General features: G+C 39.5%; 1 protein-coding gene across 7 annotated transcripts in view; it reads left to right on the top strand.

Moving 5' to 3' along the window:
• The first annotated feature begins 2,592 nt into the window (after positions 1-2,592).
• The window catches only part of MAPK8 (mitogen-activated protein kinase 8), a 100,070-nt gene continuing 86,227 nt past the window's right edge, over positions 2,593-16,435 (top strand). For 2 of the 7 annotated variants that reach the window (XM_043596825.1, XM_043596819.1), the window contains exons 1-2: positions 2,619-2,771; positions 4,137-4,290. The gene's annotated coding sequence lies outside the window, so the exon portion shown is untranslated. Of the gene's footprint in view, positions 2,772-4,136; positions 4,291-16,435 lie in introns of all 7 variants that reach the window. The other 5 variants (XM_043596823.1, XM_043596818.1, XM_043596820.1 and 2 more) reach the window with 5 other exon arrangements.

Here is a 16,435-nt window from a genome sequence, read left to right on the forward strand (position 1 = left end):
GGGTAACAGAATGGATAAGAAAACAAGATCTGTCTATATGCTGTTTCCAAGAGACCCACTTTAGATGTAAAGACACCTTCAGACTGAAAATAGGGGATGGAGAACCATCTATCATACTAATTATCACTGAGAGAAAGCCAGTGTAGCCATACTGATATCAGACAATCTAGACTTTAAAATAAAGACTGTATCAAGAGATACAGAAGGGCATTATATCATAATCAAGGGGTCTATCCACCAAGAAGACCTAACAATTGTAAACATTTATGTGCCAAATGTGAGAGCACCCAAATATATAAATCAATTAATCACAAACATAAAGAAACTCATTGATAGTAATACCATAATAGTAGGGGACTTCAACACCCTACTCACAGCAATGGACAGATCATCTGATCACAAAATCAACAAGGAAACAATGGCTTTGAATGACACACTGGACCAGATGGACTTAACAGGTATATTCAGAACATTTCATCCTAAAGCAGCAGCATATACATTCTTCTCTAGTGCACATGGAACGTTCTCCAGAATAGACCATATACTGGGACACAAATCAGCCCTAAGTAAGTACAAAAAGATCGAGATCATACCATGCATATTTTCAGGCCACAACGCTATGAAACTCTAAATCAACCACAAGAAAAAAATTGGAAAGGTAACAAATACTTGGAGACTAAAGAACATCCTACTAAAGAATGAATGGGCTAACCAAGAAGTTAAAGAGGAAATTAAAAAGTATAAGGAAGTCAATGAAAATGATAACACCACAACCCAAAACCTCTGGGATGCAGCAAAGGTGGTCATAAGAGGAAAGTATATAGCAATCCAGGCCTTCCCAAAGAAGGAAGAAAGATCTCAGATACACAACCTAACCTTACGCCTTAAGGAGCTGGAAAAAGAACAGCAAATAAAACCCCAAACCAGCAGATGATAGGAAATAACAAAGATTAGAGCAGAAATTAATGCTATCAAAACCAAAAAACCAGTAGAACAGATGAAACCAGAAGCTGGTTCTTTGAAAGAATTAACAAAATTGATAAACCACTAGCCAGTTGGATCAAAAAGAAAAAGGAAAGGACCCAAATAAATAAAATCAAGAATGAAAGAGGACAGATCACAACCAACACAGCAGAAATAAAAACAATAATAAGAGAATATTACAAGCAATTATATGCCATCATAGGACCCTTACACACCAAGTTACTTCTGTCTGAAATATTTTCTGCCCAGTTAAATCTACTCTTAGCTGAAGAGGCAGTGCCTCAAGGAAGACTTTCCTAGCCTTATTAATTCTATTAATTGGTTTCATAATACCTTATATCCATATCAATTTATATTATAATGCAGTGATCATTTTGCATTTGTTTACCATTATTAATTCCTTTTTATGTTCATTACATCTTTAAGCTCCATTGTAGTGCTAGCACAGTGCCTGGCACAGAATGGGTATAAAATACATATTTACTGGAAATATGAAGGAAGGAAATAAAGAAGCCTAAAAGGAAGCAAGGAAATGGGAAGAGAATGTATGAATGATTGCTCGCATTTATTTTTCATTTCAGAATCATTGGAAACAGGCCAGCCCACCAGGACATGGGAAGATGGTGTACCTGAATTCACTCATTTATTCAACAAATATTTATATTCATTATTAATGTACTTTTTTTCTGATTATGAACATAACTGTTCCATTTAGAAACCATGGAAAAAAAATTCCCAAGTATAAAAGAGAACCAATTCACCTTTCATTCCACAGTCCAATGGTAAACTACTGTTAAAATAATTTGGCAGATTTCTTTTCAGGTTTTTCTATGTACACATAATATATAGGTAGGATCATTATATAGGCAGACCTCCTTCTTTCTCTTAATGATATATTGGAACATTTTCCTGCATCCTTAAGTTTCTTGAACACGTGGCATTTAAATTGATAAAATATATTCCATTGCATAAGATGCATGTAATGTACACACCTTTCCACCCATTGTTGGATATTTAAGGGCTTCCCAATTTGTCTCTTCTGGGGTGAGAGATAAATCAGGTAATGCATTGAATCTGGCACGAGGTGGATTTGGGGAAAACACGAGGCAGGTTTTTCCAAGGAGGCTGAAAAGAACAATTCCTTCTTGTAGGTTGCTGGGCCCGGGGCACATGTCCCCAGAATGGAACGTAATGTCGGTCAATGTAATGGACATTTTGTCTCCCGGGTATGTGCTCAGAATCCGGGTGCCTCCTCCCCGCGTGGGTCTGGTCTAAGCACACCCGGCTTCCAAACCCTGAGGCAACGAGCCCCAGCAGATCTGGCTCCCACGGGTGGACCGCCCCCGGCCAGCAGCCTAGAGTTCCGGCCACACGCCGCCACGTGCCAAGAGCAGGGCCCCGCCCCCTCCGATTCCCCGACACGCCCCTCACACTTGGCCCTCAAAAGCTCTCCCCGCAGCTCCGCCTCCAGGCGACCTCCGCAAGTCCTCCCGGCCCCTATAGTAGCCCCGCCCCAGACTTCGAGCCCCGCCCCCGCAATCCGGGCCCCGAGGCTGCCCCGCCCCAAGAGCCGTGTGCGAGGCGCGGGGGTGGGGCCCTGCGCGATGACGTGGGCGGGCGTGCGCGGTGACGGCCCGCGTCCCTGTTACTCAGCGGAGCGGCCGAGGCCGGACGACGCGGCCGGGAACGCAGAGCCGCGAGCAGCCCTGGGTAACGGCCGTGGCGAGCGCCTGGACGGCGCCAGTCCCGCCGGCGGGCTTTCCTGTCGCCGTTCGCTGCGTTGCGGGGTGAGTGCGGCGGGTGCCGCAGGGCCGGGGCGGCCGGCGGCCCCGCCGTGTTTATGTTATTGTGTCGCCGCCACCGCCGCCGCCTTCTCCTCAGCCTTGACCCCCTCCCGGGAGTGGGGGGCGGGAGCGCGCGCCGGCTGGGGGCGCGCGGCGGGCGGGGGCGGCGCGGGAACAATAGCGGCTGGGGAGGCTGGGGCCGGCCAGGGGGCGTGGGGCTGAGAGACCCGGCGCGCCCAGGCCGTCAGCCCCCGGCCCGCCACTTCAGTTCCACCCGTCAGTCCTCGCGCGCCCTCCTGCACGGGTCCCGCATCCGCGTCGGGAGGGGAAAATGGAGCGGGGAGGTGGGGGGGGGAGGGGGAAGCGGCGGGCGGCAAGTTCTGAAACACTTCGAGGAAGGTCCGGACGGAGGCGCCTGGGCGGCCCGCCGCGCCCTGGCTGCCTCTCTCGGCGATGGGGAGATGAGAGCGCTCCTCCGGTTGCCGGGTCCGGACGCCTTCCTGGCGCCCACAGGGTCCGTGGTTTGTTTCTCGGTGGTTTCTTTGTGCTAAGGCTCTGGGCGAACACAGGCAGCAGCTTCGAAAAAGGCTGGGGTGGCTTTCAGCGCTGGGCTGTGAGGGGGAGCCCGGCCCGCGACTTGCGTGGAAGGTGTCCATCACGCTGTGAGCGAGCTTCAGTGGTCAGCGGGCATTTCTCTTGAGGGTCACTCGGTGGTGACCTTTTGACTTTTTCACCCCACCCTCTCCTCTCTTTGTCTTGCCCTTGTGTTCCCAATCCTTAGATGGTAGGATCAAGTCCGGTTTAGAGTGTTGCGATGAACGCTTTTGATTTTTATTTCTGAGAGAACCTATCAGATGTTTACTGTGAACTTAATAACATGTTGACTACATGGTATCAGTGTTCAGTGGTTACTATTTTTACCTCTGAAATTCAGTAGTCTTCGGTAGAATTCTGGTCTGTCAGTCCATTGTGTTTGGAGACAAGCATCCAGCAAGTACCTTCTTGACAATTAGAACATCTGTTTATTTCATTCATTCATTCAGCAACTGTTCAGTACTGTACTCAGATGGAGAGTTTGAAGGTAAAGGGAAATATCTTTTAATGGAAGAGGATGCTTTGAAATATAGATATGCCTTTAAATGATACAGTTATGTAAGTGATGAGTGTTAAAGAAGGTATTAGTTATACTCTCGGTCATTTCACTATTTTTTTGTAGTAGTACAATCTGGAACTTACAGTGCAGTGTTGTATTAGGAAGTAGAGTTAGGAAGTTGGTCTAAATGTACAACAGCTTTATTTATTTCCAAATCTAACTTTTTAGTCTTAACAGCCTTACAGTCTTACAGTCATTTGTAATGTCTATCTCAGATTTTCCTGCTGTGGGTTAACCTAGGAGGTCAGATGCTCTAAGTGAACATGTTTAGTGCTGTGCCTGACAAAAGCAAGCAAGAAATCAAAATGGGACCTCCTTGAGGACAGGCCTGTCTTGCATCTGTGTCTCCAGCACCTAGCCTGGAATATAGTAAGTGTTCAATAAAAGTCTGATTGATGAAAAGCTCTTTGCAGTTAATAAGATTTAAAGTCCAGTCTTTATCAATTTCAGTATCAATTTTTTTCTATCCCTTCTAAACCATTTGCTATCCTAAAATAAAACCTCGTCTAAAATGTTTTTTTTTAAGTATGTGTATCATGCACAGACAGTGATGTTTCAATAGGAGTCTAAAAATGATTGCATTTGTCTTTTGGTGACTATTGCTTTTGAAGTTTCTGATGACTAAGCAGAAAAGCTAGAATATGGGAAATAGGCTACCTAAAAGTTTTATTAGAAATGTTTAATTTCTAGGAGCGCCTGGTTGGCTCAGTTGGTTAAAGCATCTGACTTCAGCCCAGGTCGTGATCTCACAGTTTGTGAGTTCGAGTCGGGCTCTGTGCTGACATCTCAGAGCCTGCTTCAGATTCGGTGTCTCCCTCTTGCTCTGCCCCTCCCTCGCTCATGCTCTGTCTCTCTGTCAAGAATAAATAAACATTAAAAAAAAAAAAAATTAAAAACAAGAAATGTTTAACTTGTAATAGCATTTTTAGAAACATTTAATTTAAAATTCTATCTTGGTGAAGCATATGGGCCTAAAACTCCAAATAATACCGATTTATCCCAAGTTACATCGTTTTTCCCACTCACTGCTTAATAAATTTTAGCATTTGTTTTGGATATGAGCGAATTTGAGGTGAGCCCATTAATATCTGATGTAGAGTACAAATAAAAAAGAAATGATACTTTATTAAGATAAGGGATGAAAATCTTGAGATCCCAAACTTTCATTGCTTTGCCTAGTATGTCAGATTTCAGTAAGGTTTACTGATACAATCCTTTGGCAGTAGCTCACTGTCAGGTTACATGTGAAACCAGTTTATTTTGTTTTGCTTATGGAATTCTTTTGTTTTTTAAAATCACAGCTTTATTGAGATACAATTCACATACCATAGGACTTACCGTTTAGAGTGTGCATCAGTGGTTTTTAGTGTATTCACAAAGTTTTGCATTGGTCACTATCTAATTCCAGAACATTTTCATCACCCCAAGAATAAACCCTGTACCCATTAGTAGTCATTCCTCATTCTACTCTAAATTATGTTAAAAGGAAGAGATAGCACTGGAATGGGTTCTCCTTAAGTGTCCCAGAACAGGTGGAAACTACACCCTTTAAATTCCTTTAGATCCTGGGAGAAAGGCCACTTGGGAAGGCAATTAAAGAATAAATTCCACCCAAATTAATGATGTTAGAATATTAACTCAATGCCCAATATTATGGAAATTACCTTGTGAAGATTCTCAAGTGAAACAACTTGAAATTATTTAAGTGATTATCCTAGTGGCAGTTGAAGAAGTTGTTGAATAGAAGTCTGGTTCAAGTTGTCTACGGCCATACCACCCTGAACGCGCCCGATCTCGTCTGATCTCGGAAGCTAAGCAGGGTCGGGCCTGGTTAGTACTTGGATGGGAAGTCTGGTTCATGTTAGTCTGATTTGTCTGTGAAGTGAATTTGGACACATTTGAATCGACCAGGTAGTTTAGATGCTGTGTTGCAAATATAGAAGTGTCAAATAATGTCTGACATGAAAGCGCCAGCTCTCTAGAGGTCTCTGGTCAAGTCAATGGTATAGGTAGTAGCCTTTCTGATTCATGTAGTGCAAGGAAGTCATTATAGCCACATAACTCTAGGTATGAATCATTTGCCTATTTCAGTGAGCTGTGATGCTTGTTGTCTTAGTCATAAGCTCTTACATGAACATTTAGAAAATTTGTCTTACTCTTATGCAGATTAACTTGAACTCTGATTTCAGAAATGAGTTCTGAGTCAACAGACTTTACTACCTAAAAGATGACAGGAGTATTGAAATAAGAGCTGTCCTATCATTCAGGGCAGTAGGTGAAACTAGACCTGTCCAGGAATCAAACTTGGGTTCACTTCTCAGTTCTGTCTTCTGGACTTTGTCATTGAGTTCTAGAGCCATAGAAAAGTTGCTTAGCCTCTTTGGATTTAGAACTATCAACTGAAGCTGTTGGAACTCTTTTGATAGAAATGTTACCAGATAGGTTTTTCTTCAGAAAACATACTAGGACAAAAAGAGTCCTTGCGTGATAATCAGAATCCTGTGTCAAGAACAGCAGTGAAACTTAGACTTTTGTAATTTTCAGAAGCAGAGAAAATTGTTAAGTCACATATTTCCTGTAATATCCATTCTTCTAGAAAAAAGCTTCACAGTAACCTAAGAGTTTTTGAATGATAGATTTTATTTATTTTACAGCACCATGCTTACCAATGAGACTTCCATTACTCTCAGAGGGTTAGTGGAAGATGTGAAAATGAAGAGTTTACTAGCCTTAAGAAGCTTATGATCAGACATGGGACTAAAGGCATATCTAAACCGTGAATTTATGTTCTTTTAAAAGATTTATGAGAGCATTCCCCAAACAAAAGCCTGCCCCGAATATCTGGACCAGCTAAATTTCATTGAAATCTGTTTTTTAAATTATATGCGAATATGTAAGAAAACTTACTAGCCGCCATTCTTTTTCAGGGTGGTGGATTATATCATAAATATAGCTAATGTGGTGTTAATACATGTCTGTCTCCTGGTACCCTGTCTCCTGATACATCAGGTTTGGTTAAAATCTGCCAATTCTTTAGAAAGTTAAGGAGCCCAAACTTAATAGTGGTTGTTAACATGGGCTTTAGGGTCATCTCTGAGTTCACATTCATGCTCCAAATCTAATTATATGGCCAGGTTAGTTCAGGGTATATAACATCTTTGGGCTTGTTTTATTATTTGTCAAATGAGAGTAATAATAGCACATAATCTCATAGGGCTATAAAATTTAAGGTACTGTATGTGAAGTGCTTGACACTAATATAGTACCTGGAATACTAGATAAAAGTATTCAGGAAATTTTAGCTATCATTAACACTTAAGATTTTTAACTTGGAACAAATGCAAAATGCCAAGTAAATTAAAAACTAATTTCATGTACAGTAAACATTTGAATTCTCCAAAATGCCAGTTGTTTTCCGCTGCATCTTTGGGGTTTGTTTAAAATTGGATTGTCTTAGTATCTAATCTGAATTGACTGAAATGATTTAACATTTGTACCACTAATCCTCTCTGCTTTAAAATTTAGAAACGTTCCAGAAACAAATATTAAAAGAAAATTATTTGCCACATTCTCTGATACAAAGTTATTTTGCCGTGTTTACCTTTACCACTGCAGAGAATGGTCCAAGCTTTCCTAGGTTGATTTTGACAGATTTCTAAAAGAATGGCAATCCAGGAATGGGGAATACCTGTATCATGTACCCGTATTTGAAGCAAATGGAATACTGTTATATCTTTAATCTTAATTTTGACTCTGTGAAGATTGCAGATTTGTCAGAGACCGGGTAACCACAACAGTTCATTAAGCATTTTGTAGAGGTCTCTAGAAAAACGAGGTAAATTATTTATAACTGGCATCTGGAAATATTTTTCCTGTGTTTTTCTGTTTTCTGTGTAGTGTTTCTGTGGTTATATTGGTACTTCAAATTTCTTGCTCCTTCTTGAAGACAGCAACTATGAAATGATGTTAGTTTTACATAGGCAGTATTCATTGAGAAGCCGTCTACACCAATCCAGGAATTAGGTGATGTGGGGGCAACAGGGAGTAGAAGTTAGTCTTTCCTTTCAGTGAGTATAACTTGATGGGAAATAAGGACAAACATAAGTACATTTATGTCCTGATTCAAGGAACCAGATATTGTTAGGCATTTCATTGGGAATTTCTTTCATCTTGAGGCCTGAGTGCTGGATGGTGGAGCATTTGGCGACTTCCAAACCATACATCTCTTAACCTTGCCTTTTAAAATATACTTACTAGGGGCACCTGGGTGACTCAGTAGGTTGTGTCTGACTCTTGATTTTGGCACAGGTCATGATCTCACAGTTTTGTGGGGCCTGCTTGGGATTCTCTCCTCCCCCCTGCCCCTCCCCCACATGCTTTCTTTCTCTCTCTCTCTCAAAATAAATAAACTTTATTAAAAAATAAAGTAAAATATACTCACTAGATAAACCGCAAAAAGCAAGATGTCTTCTTTCCTAATTTCTGGTTAAAGTTGTGACATGGTACAGATAAGTCAAAATGTAAATCATGAGAAAAGACAAACTTTATAGTCATCTCAAATGCATTTTGGAGCACAATAGGATATTAAAAGAAGTATATGAAAAGCAGATAGAAAAGATGCTATTCACATATTAACCAGAATCCTCAAACTCTGCAGTATTGAAGCTCTGAAGACTTAAAGCTAGATTTACGCTAGGAGCATTTTTCTTAAATTTTTCTCAGAGAAGTATGGGTTTCACTGCTTCCTGTTGCTGAGGGGCTCAAGCCCCAACATATTTTCAGGGTCACTAGGAAAGAAAAGAGCCAAGCACACCGCCTTTGCTTGGCATGAGACATTAACACATCAGGAACTTGCTGTTTTCTAAAAGCTGTTAATGGGAATGGATACTCGCCCTTCTCTGACTTGCTCTTTACAGAGTGAATCGCAGCTGCCATAAGGGTCAACCAAAAATGAAATAAAGGAAAGCCATCACTGTATAGATTTCTCTGTGACTTAAGAAAGAGTTACTTTTTTGGGGCGCCTGGGTGGCGCAGTCGGTTAAGCGTCCGACTTCAGCCAGGTCACGATCTCGCGGTCCGTGAGTTCGAGCCCCGCGTCAGGCTCTGGGCTGATCGCTCGGAGCCTGGAGCCTGTTTCCGATTCTGTGTCTCCCTCTCTCTCTGCCCCTCCCCTGTTCATGCTCTGTCTCTCTCTGTCCCAAAAATAAATAAACGTTGAAAAAAAAAATTTTAAGAAAGAGTTACTTTTTAGTCAAAACAAAAACCAAAGCATCTGGCTGAGAATTAAAAAAGTTTTAGTAATTTTATTTATATTTTGACTAAGTAACTTATTCATTTTGATTCAGAATTCCAAAGATTGAGAAAGATATAGTAAAAAATACCCTTCCCATTCTCTTCCTCCACATGGAAACAGTGTTAAGTTTCCTGTGAATCCCTGTAAAGAAGTTAATGTATGTGCAAGTAAGTACACAATTACTTGTCCAAAACCCTGGATCCAGATGCATTTCAGAATTAGTTGTTTTTTGGGGTTTTTTTTTGGGGGGGGGGAGGTTGCTGCAGAAAGGTAATATAGTGCATCGACCATTTCATTCAAAATCCCTAGTGGAGGGGGGGAAGTGTGTAGCATCCTGTAATTAAATGTAAATATTTCTGTTCAAAAGCGTAAATAGTACACTAAAGATAAATAAAGATTATAAAGTCTTATGGAAATTTTTGTCAGATTTTGACACCAAGTAGGTTTGTACTAAGCTTATAAAAAACTTATTTTTCTGAGCTTGACAGATTTCAGAATTGCCAATGAGGAATTGTGTGTCTTACATATGTAATGTATGTCCTCTGACTTCACCTCCTTATTCATTGAGTTGTTGCATACTTTGCACAGTATCCTTTATCTTTTATTTTTAACTTAACAATATAGTTTAGAGATGATTTCCTATGTAAATACCAAGTTTATTTTTTAAACACCTTCACAGTGTGTCATTTGTCTTAGTTGGGACAGCTATAACAAAATATCATAGACTGGGTGGCTTAAACAATAGGCATTCTAGTTCTAGAGGCTGGGAAGTGCAAGATCAAGGTGTTCAGAGATTTGGTTCCTGGTGAGGACTCTTCCTGGCTTGCAGATGTCACCTCATTGTGTCCTCACTTGGAGAGAGGGAGTGTCTGCTTTCTCTTCCTGTTTTTAGGATAGTGATCCCATCATTGAGGTCCTATCTTCACAAGCTCTTACAGTACTAATTACCTCCCAAAGTTCCAAAGGGGACACAAATTCAGATCATAACACCATTTTACAGGTGTAACATTGATTTAACTAGCCCCTTTTTTGATGTACATCTAGGTTGTTTTAGGTTGTTCTTTTGCTGTCAAAAGCCATGGTCAAGTGGATTACCTTAAATATACATCATTTAACACTTGCATAGAAATGTGTAGGATACATATCCAGAAGTGGAATTGCTAGATCAGAATGTATGTGCCTTTCTAAATTTGACAGACATTGCCAAAATAACATTTGTAGAAGTTGTTCCAACTTGCGTTTCACCAGCCCTGCCATTATGAGAGACATTAAACATATTTTTACTTCTAAGGGCTATTTATAGTTTTTTTTATTGTGAACTGTCCACATCCTTGCCTATTTTTATATCACTTTGTTACTCATCTTTTTAGATTTGTAGAATTTATTTTTATATTAGGGAAAATAGCTCTATGCTAATTTTTGGAAATATTTTTCCTAATTTGCTCTTCACTTTTTGGTTTCTTTATGGTGATTTTATCATTCTGAATTTTTTTCCCCAATAGTTAAAATGCTTACAAATCTTTACTGACTTCTAAATTGCATGGTATGGTTAGAAAGTCTTTTGCTAAGCTAAAGACTATGCAAGAATTCTCAAATGTTATTTTTCTAGAACTTTTATGGTTTCTTTGTTCTTTTCTCACTCTCTTTTTGTACTTTTAATTCTTTTACTTATTTGGAATTTATTCTGGAGTAAGGTCTGATATATAGGTCCAACCTTATTTCTGTTACCACATAACCATCCAGTTGTCCCAACATGATTTATTGAATAACAGTTTTTGTCTTACAGATGTGAAATGCCACCTTTATAATTTACTGGATTTCCATGTGTATTTGGGACCATTTCTGGTCCACTGACCTATCTGCCCATTTGGGAACCAAACCATCCTGTTTTAATTATTGTATTTTATACTGTGTTTTCTGTTAGGGCTAATTCCCTTTCTTCTTTAGAATCTTTTCTGACTTCCATCTTGTTTATATGAAATTTTGCAATCAGTCCATTTAGTTTAGTTACCATTTCTGTTGGGATGACTTGATTTTTTTATTTTATGAAGGTAAAATTTGTAGTAAGATGCACAGTCCTTAAATGTATAGCCCAGTGAATTTTGCCTATGTATATATTCTGTGCAACACCCAGATCGAGATCTGGAACATTACCATTACCCAGAAAGTTTTCTTATGCTCTTTTCAAGTTAATATCTCTTCTTGTGCACCACCCCTCCCACCTTAACTTCTGTCACATAGATTCACTTTGTGTTTAGGGTTTTCTTCATATTTATTGGCAGCTTTATGAAAGTGTCGTGTCTCTCTATCCAAGAATCTGGAAAACCTTAATCTTTTCATTTCTTCAAGTCCCTTTTTGGGTTCCTGATAGCATTTTTAGGTTTTTTGCTATTAATTTTTTTTCTTTCTTTTCTCTGTTAGAAATGGCATCTTTCATTTTATCTTCTACCTGATTGTATATATAAGAAAGCTGTTTATTTTGCTCATTAATTAATAATTTGTATATTTAATAATAATTTGTATGTTAAACTCCCTTTTAAAACTTGTAATTTGTAGTAATTCTGTAGTTGAAATTTTTATTATCAGGTATAAACCATGTATCCTTTTTCACTTTCTCCAGGTTTATCTCCCCTCTCCCAGCTTTTAGTGATTTTTAAACATAGTTTTCTTCCACAGTATATAAAACAAAGATCAAAATATCTGTATACTTGTTGAGTATTTAAAGGATGTGAGTAGTGCAATTCAGGAGGGATTATCAGAGTAATTAGGGCAATGTGTAGTTTTTTAACATTAACTTAAAGAGACTTGAATCCTGGTTTCCAAAACGTCAAGTAGACAAGCTAGTCATCATTTGACAGTGAATGCAGAATTAGTAAATAACTTTTTTGTCTCGTATTTGGTAATACTTATAGATAGTTTTCTATGTACATAGCACCCAGAGGCAGTTTCTGGAAGTATAACTTAGTCTGCTGTCTGGAAACATATAATCAAAGTGGAGAGTCAAGCTATATAGAAGTGAGCAGCAAATGAATGTGGAGAGGAAGGACTTAGACTTAGAAAAATGATGCTGGCAAAAATCTGCAAGACTGGAAAGCATGGAGGTGGAGGAATGAGTGGAAGGAGTGGGTTTGATTTGACTATTGGGCTTGAGATATCTCATCCTTGTGAAATTATGTCGTGGTTGAAGATATTTGGCTGAAATTCAGTTCAATTTAATTGTTTAATGGAGATTTCATAGTTGGGTTTGTATCTTTCCACCTCTCCCTGCCCCACAAAAATCTGAGGTGATTTACTCCTCCAGGACTCACACACTGTTGAATAAGCAGATAGAAATAAATAATCAAAACCGAGGGAAAACAAGAATCCAGAATGTTCTAATAATAGCTAATACTTATTCAATACTTATCATATACCAAGCACTGTTCTAGTGCTTTACCTATGTTAAAGTGTTTAAACATCACACAACAGCCCTATGAGGTAGACTCTGTTCAGTGTTTTTCCCATTTTATAGATGAGGAAGCAGGCACAGAAAGATTATGTGGGAAATTGCTGGTGATGTTGATGAGTTTTATTGAAGTGAAGAGAAAGAAACCAAATTGAAATCAGTCAAAATACATTGAATGAAAAGTTTTTTTAAGAGTAAATGAGAAATGAGCAAATGCAGGTATAGAATATGTAGAAAACTTCTTAAAGATTAGCCATGAATTGAAACAGAAGAGTGAATGGGTAGATAAAGTAAAATATAGGGTCTAGTGAATGAAAAAGAGAATATACAGGAAAAGGAATGGAGAGCATGAGTAGAGAGATTGGTCTTTGTTAGACAGAGGTCTTCCATCAAAGAGGAGGAAATGCAGAAAAATTGTGTGCCCTTGTAAGGAAGTTTGGTGGTTAGAAGATGAAAGCTTATCCTTCTTGTGTTCAGCCTTTATCTTCTGTCCTGGTTTCAGTTTTCTCAGTGAAGTATGAGTTTGGTATAGGCAAGAGGGGGAAGGGAGTTTGGGAAGTTTTAAGCAGTTTGCCAGGAAGTATTGATTAATTATTCTTTCAAGGTTTGAAATCTTGAATTTAAAGTGATATTAGTCAGCCTGGTTTTGTGATTCCCCCCCCCCCCCCCCCGGCATTATTTAACTGGTTAGATACACGGATAGGCAGATCAACTTCTGGGGTGAGGTTTTGCTAGGTGTATCAGATTTCTAAAGAGAGAGCATCAGTAGCAGATATTTATATATAAAGAAATTTCAAGGAATTTGCTTACACAGTTGGAGGCTGGCAGGTTGGAAATCTGTAGGGCAGGCTGGCAGGAAACTCTTGGGCAAGAGTTGATGCTACAGACCTGAAGGAGAATTTCCTCTTTCTCAGGAAAACCTCAGTTTGTCCCTTAAGACATTTCATCGGATTGGATGAGGCTCACCCACATTATTGAGGATAATCTCCTTTACCTACAGTCAACTGACTGTGGATGTTAGCAACATCTGCAAAATATCGTCATAGCAACACTTAGATTTGTGTTTGATTGAATAACAGGACTGCCGCACAACCAAAGTGACACATAAAACTAGGTCACTATAAAATAAGGAAAAAGGAAGGGACAAGGAAAATAAGGGCTTTTTAAAGGGAGTGCTTACAGGAGTGGTGATGAATCGTGAACTTGTAACTGGACAAGAAAAGGAGGTGAAATCAGAATGTATAGGAAGTGGTAGCATTAATGTATTGGAAATTTCAATTAGAATTGTTGAGGGTGGGTGGGATTGGATAAAGTAATGAACTAGAAGGATTGAGTGTGTTGGTCAGAGTGGGATGCTTGAAATAGAGATTTAACAGGTATAATCGTTTCTGGCAATGATAATACCCAGGATGCTTTGGAAAATGGACTGCTAAAGTGGGATTGAATGAAAAGTCTGTGGAAATGAGGACGCCAATGAATTAAAGAGGCTGAGGTATTAAAGGGGTTAGTCAGTCTGCATGAATGGTGGTCAGTAGGTGGTGACGGCAGTAAGGATACTGTGAACGAGTTGCCAACATCCTTAATCAGTGGAGAAGAATTGGAAGGAGGGTAGATGATAATAAGGAATGGTAAACGTATAATCAGCTAAGTTTGTCACAAACTAGGAATTTCAGCCCAGTGAAGGGCTGAGGAGAGATGACGGATTCGGTAAAATGGAGGATGTACACCACCTCCATTGTACATGTACATGGAGGATGTGGCAGTTAAGAACTCAGAGAAGATGACCAGGAAGAGTTGGACTTTTTCTGGGACATGAAGCATGAATGAGATTGGTCCTGATAATAGGAGATGTGGGCATCAGTTCTACTGTTAGAGGACTCTATGGCAGTGTATTTCAAGTTGCCAGTCATGACCCATTAGTGGAGAATGAATTTAGGAGGTCACAACTAATGTCGTGGTTTTAAATGAAACAGAATAGAAAATATCACAGAGTAATATCACAAGTAATAAGGGGCTAAGAATTTTTTAACTTCATTGAGATTTAATTTATACGCCATTACAATTCACCTATTTCAAATATACAAGTTAAAAAAAATTCTTCTTGTTATTCATGGAATAATGCTGCCATCACCACAGCCTAATTTTAGAACATATTTGTCACTCTGAAAATTCCATACTTAGGGCGCCTGTGTGGCTCCGTTGGTTGAGTGTCTGACTTTTGATTTCGGCTCAGGTCATGATTTCACAGTGGTGAGATGGAACCCTGCATCCTGCAGTTCTTCCCTGGGCATGGAGCCTCCTTAAGATTCTCTCTCTCACTCTCCCTCTGCCCCTCCTTGCTCTCTCAAAAACAAAAACAAAAAACAACCCCCAAAACACCAAACACCTTAATTTTTATCCTGTATCCAAGTTTCTTCTGTTGTCCATTTTGTAGGTAGGTTTCTCAAACCAGGATTCAATCAAAGTTCATGTGTTACATTTGTTGTTGCCTTAGACACTTTTAATCCGTGCCCTTCCCACCCCCCACCCTGCTCTGTGGAGTATACATTCCAAGACCCCCAATGGATGCCTGAAACTGCAGGTAGTACCGAACCCTACTTTTTCCTATACATATATATCTGTAATAAAGCTTAATTTGTAAATTAGGCCCAGCAAGAGATTAATAACAATAATAATAAAATAGTTCATAACTATGTATTATAATAAAGGCTATGTGAAAATTGTCCCTCCCTATATATCTTACTGTACTGTACACCCGTCTTGTGATGATGATACAATGCTTGTGTGATTCATTCACTTCATCATGAGGTGAATGATGTAGGCACTGTGATGTAGTGTTAGGCTACTATTGATCTTCTGACGGTGAGTCAGAAGGAGCATCATCTGCTTTTGGACCAGTGGTTGAAATCATGGAAAGCAAATCCTCAGATAAGGGAAGACTACTGTACTACATTTGTCCTACCTCCACTTGCTCTCCCCATGGTCCTGGCTTCTGGAAGAGATCAGGCCAGTTGTCTTACAGAATGTTTCACATTCTGAATTTGTCTGATTGTTTCCTTGTGGTATTTAATTTGTATCTGCAGCCACTGTGTTTCCTAAAAATAGAAGGTTGGGTCTAAATGCTGGATTATATTTAGATTTTTTGGCTTAGATGCTCTTGTGTACATTGTATTCATTCATAATATAAGGCATATAACACCGGGTTTTGTATGCCTAAAGTGTGATCATTTGGTTAAAGTGGTATTTTATATATCTATCCATTATAAAGATGTTTTTTTCCCCCTCTTTGCAATTAGCAGCTGATCAGTGAGGCAGTAGTTTGGTTCACTGAGAAAATTCTGTCTCCCAGAAGCTTTTTGCTTGATGTTTTTAAAGCCTTTCGTTGTCTAAATCAGTTATTTCAGGGGCGCCTGGGTGGCTCAGTAGGTTGTCTGACTTTGGCTCAGGTCATGATCTCGAGGTTTGTGACTTTGAGCACTGTGTCGGGGCTTTGTGCTGACAGCTTGGAGCCTGGAGCCTGCTTCGGATTCTGTGTCTCCCTCTCTGCCCCCACTTGTGCTCTCTGTTTCTCTCTCTAAAATAAATAAACATTAAAAAATTTTAAATCAGTTATTTGATTTGGGCTCACAAAATGTTTCTATTCTGGATCTGTTAGCCAGCTGTCCTCCATTAAAAAGACTTTTCCCTTGTCAACTAGGATTGAACCACAGTTTTTTCCTAAAAAGATGAGGTAAATGTTTATTTTCCTTTGATATATCAATCTTTTAACTCTGAAA

The sequence above is a fragment of the Prionailurus bengalensis genome, chromosome D2 (assembly GCF_016509475.1).
Source record: "Prionailurus bengalensis isolate Pbe53 chromosome D2, Fcat_Pben_1.1_paternal_pri, whole genome shotgun sequence".
Taxonomy (NCBI): domain Eukaryota; kingdom Metazoa; phylum Chordata; class Mammalia; order Carnivora; family Felidae; genus Prionailurus; species Prionailurus bengalensis.